Raw genomic sequence first — 4,542 nt, 5'->3', positions numbered from 1 at the left:
CTTAATTCATTTATTTACTGGTAGACTATCTAGAAGCTATACTGTAACTCTAATGAGAATCATGTCTATTACAAACTTTACTGCTAATATAACTAACAAATATATTTTCCCTTAATTTTCCTAATTTTGTGGTATCATATTTCATGTTAGATATCAGTGCTGTCAGCCAGTAAGCCTTTTTCTTCTTTATGGGAAAACCATTTAACCTCCTCCATGCAAGAATACCTAACTGTTGTGTCACTGAAAGCTGTAGTGCCCCCTCCTGGCAAGGACAAGAAATATACCCTTATTTGTGTCAAACTAAATAGATGGTTGGTTACCCCTTCCATCTGCAATATTCAGGTAAAGCCCAAGAGTCTACAAATTGGTAATATGCGCTTGTCCATTTTTTTCACATTTCTATTAAAAAAATTCAAACAATACCAATGAAGCTAAAGTCTCTACTTGCCCTTATGCAGTTCCACTCCCCTCCTCAGTGTAATCATTGTTATCATTGTTATAATTAGGTGAGTACCTTCTAGGCCTTTTTCAAGATATACATATACATTTAAAACTTAAAAATATAGGGGTTGACTTTTCTTTATATAAATGTATGTAGTTTGCATTTTTCACCTAACAATATATCATAGACCTTAAAGGTTAGTACATATAAATCTCTTTTTTAAATATGGTAAGATATTATATGTTATGACTATATTGTAGGGAATTCACATTTGACTTTTTAATCTAAACTTGTCTGAAGAGTTTACCTGGACTATTGAAAATCACAGATATTTTCTCTCTCAAGTCAGATTAACCTTAAGCAGTCATTGAAGCCCTCTGAAGCTTTAGGTAGATACAGCCTGTTTTCCTCAGAATATTTGTAGTGAGCTGTAGTGAGTTGAAATAACTTGCAGTTATTAACACATTTACCTTAGTTTCTTTTGAAGATAGATACCAAAAATGTATCCACATTTTAAAAATGGAGAAAGAACATTTTCCTCCATTTGTAAAAAATGCACCATATGTCTACATAGCATTATATGCTTTTCAAACCATTTTCCCATGTGTTATACCACTTTATCATTTTAACCTCGTAGCAACCCTTCTGAGGTATGTGTGGCAATATTTTTATTTTCATTTTTAACAGTCTTATTAGGTCAGCCAGCAAACATTAACTGCATGCCTGCTGTCTATTGGGCCCTGTGTAGGAGACTGCCAGTAACAGCCTAGCAGTGGGCTAAATAAAGTAGGGGTATAAATAAGGAAACCACAGCTCAGGGATTTTAGGTGATTTGCCATGAGTCACAAGCCTCGTAAGTAATGGGATGGAAGCTAGAACATAAATCTTCCTTCTAATCTACTGTACTTTCTTGTAAACAACCTTGAGCCCTTGTGAGATACAGAGAATAACTTTAAATAAATTATTGCATCAGCAGCATTTTTAAAAATTGGAATCACACCTGTTACCATTGCTAGGTTATTCCATCTTGTTAAAGTCTCTATGAGCATCCTAAAGTATACAAGATATTAATTTTGGAAAGAACAGCAAGACATTTTTTTTATTGGGATCACTGTGAATCATTATTATTGATTTTAAAAAACCTACAGTTTTAAAAATGCTTTCAAAATGGATTGGAGGTTGATTATCATCTACAATTCTAATCCTCTTTTACAGTAACCTAATCCATTAAACACTTTGCAGATGTTCCATTAAACATCCAGACTTGTGCTCTATAATTCCATGAATTCAGTTTATTAAATATATGAAAATCTGCAGACTCCACACTGAAATCGGTTAAGTTTAACTGCCATCCTGTTAGATGCTACAGAGAAACAAAAATGATTAAGAGGTTAGGTGACTGTCCCTGTGAGAAAACTTAGAGAAACAGGTTATATATTATCTGGAGAAAAATTATTGAATGGAAACTTTAAATTGGCTTTGCCTACATGTGCTAATACTCTTCTTATGAGTTCTTTTCCTTTCCATCATTTCTACTAACACTAAGCGAACAGATGCTAAATAGTAATAAAATGCACGTTATGTAATAAATTTATAGAGACTGTCATCCCTGACAGTGATAAATTCCCACATCACTAAAATAGGGCAGAGAGTTCAAAGTAGTTTTCTCCAGTGTAGGCGTCATGGTGTTCAAGTCATTCTGACTTCTGTTGAGCTAAGGGGTGTTGGCACGGCCTGGGAAGTCACTCAGGGCAGCTCAGGGCAGTGACTGGAAGCCTGGATACCGGAGCCAGACCGCCTGGGCTTGCTTTCTGTCCTGCAAGAATACAGTCTTCACCACACATTAGGTGGTTTGCCTTTGTTATTAGGAAAAAGAACCGACTCATCAGTCATGTCCTATTTCTGAAATATGGCAGGGTGGGAAACCTGCAGAAGGAAAAACTATTTGGAGACTATAATTCCTTTGAAAGTCATAATGGGGATGGGACAAGTGGCATTTTCATGTCATATCAAAATGTTATGGTACCATAACCATCAAAATGTTAATGATCCCCATTTCTTCTCTCCTAGAAGGCTTTCATTTTCTTATCATGGTGTTAAAACATATCAACCACAACAGCTACATTTTTTAAATCTATAATCTTATTTTCATGTGCTTCACTTACTATGAAAAATTTGGCACATTCTGAATGCTTTTCTATTTTGTTTATAAGTGAATTACAGAAAGTATTTATATACATTCTATAGCTTAATAGCTGTAGCCATTTATCTTAATTTATTTAGCCTAAAGGCATTCTGGAGAGGTCCAAAACAGGGATTTAATTTCCCCACAGACCAATTAGCACCTATTGTTTCTTAGCCATAGTTCCCAGGTCTAACCAGAACCAGCCTTCTCCTGACTTGTCCATCAGAAGCACAAACAAGAATGTTGCAAATCAGGTTTTTATCACTATGATAAAAAATACTGTTAGTGATATTGGATTGGTGTCTGTAACTCTCCCTTTGAATTGAAGGATATTTACCTTTGGGTGTTAGTGATATCAACTTACAGATTAAAATTTAATGAATTGATAGCTTAGATGATGTTTTTGTTTTTCATAAACCATGAGAATAGTATAACTGAAATATGTGAGAAGATACAGTGATGACACTATAATTTTGCTTATAAATAAAATCTATGAAATATTGAAGATAATTTCAGGATAAAAGTATCTTGAAGATAACATTTAAACAATTTTAAATCTTTTTTTTAACGTTTATTTATTTTTGAGAGAGAGAGACAGAGACAGAGCATGAGCAGGAGAGGGGCAGAGAGAGAGGGAAACACAGATCCGAAGCAGGCTCCAGGCTCTGAGCTGTCAGCACAGAGCCCGATGCGGGGCTCAAACTCACTAACTGTGAGACCATGACCTAAGCTGAAATCGGACGCTTAACCGACTGAGCCAACCAGGTGTCCCGAGCAATTTTAAATCTTTTAAGAAGAGTTCAAAGCATGAATAAATTTTTATCACTATATGCATCAATAATTTTTGTAAATATCAAAGCATTTTTAAATAGTTTATTAGCTCTTTTTTTAAGTTTCATTTTTATTATTATTTATTTTGAGAGAGAGAGGGTGTGCAGAGAAGGGGCAGAGAAAGAGAGGGAGGGAGAAAATCCCAAGCAGACTCTACACTGTCAGCCACAGAGCCCAGCACGGGGCTCGAATCCACAGACCATGAGATCATGACCTGAGCCGAAACCAAGAGGCAGACACTTCACCAACTGAGGAACCCAGGCACCCCAGTATTAGAACATTTTTCAACGTTTATTTATTTTTGGGACAGAGAGAGACAGAGCATGAACGGGGGAGGGGCAGAGAGAGAGGGAGACACAGAATCGGAAACAGGCTCCAGGCTCTGAGCCATCAGCCCAGAGCCTGACACGGGGCTCGAACCCACGGACCGCGAGATCGTGACCTGGCTGAAGTCGGACGCTTAACCGACTACGCCACCCAGGCGCCCCTAGAACATTTTTATTTGCACTACTGTATATATGGTCTTCTAACATTTTAGAGTATACTGATATCCATATTTACCACTAGGTGTCAGTAAAACTCTAAGGTAAAGTGAACTTGCCTCCAACTTCATACATGATGAGAACGAGACCTTGGTAGACAGAGTTCAAAAATACATTGTATTCCTTGGAGACACTAGACTCACAGTGAATTTTTTATCTTGCCCTAAATGGCAGCTGCCACTGCCAGCTCTGTAGAGGTGCTAGTGGACTCCAACCTGTATCTGAACCCTTAAAATGGTTGTTGTAGAGAGGACCTTAGCTGTCAGATACTCTAGTCTTCTATCCAATACAGTATGTTTAACAGTGCCCAGTTATCATGTTTAGTTTGGTCTCCCCAGGCCCAGGCTATGGTAAATAAATGCTTAGTCAATTACATTATTGGATAGTTCTCATTATCAGAAGTTTCTCTTATACTGAGTCAGAATCTGTTCCATTGTAACCTATGCTTTTTGGTCATAATCCTACCATTTGGCATGAGTATGGTTCAGGGAAACAGAACAATTTTATTACCATATTAGCCCTGTCCTATACTCCAGTAACTT

This window comes from Lynx canadensis, chromosome B2 (assembly GCF_007474595.2).
Source record: "Lynx canadensis isolate LIC74 chromosome B2, mLynCan4.pri.v2, whole genome shotgun sequence".
NCBI classification, from domain to species: Eukaryota; Metazoa; Chordata; class Mammalia; order Carnivora; family Felidae; genus Lynx; species Lynx canadensis.
The sequence above is the reverse complement of the archived record's forward strand: the minus strand, read 5'-3'. Positions refer to the sequence as shown.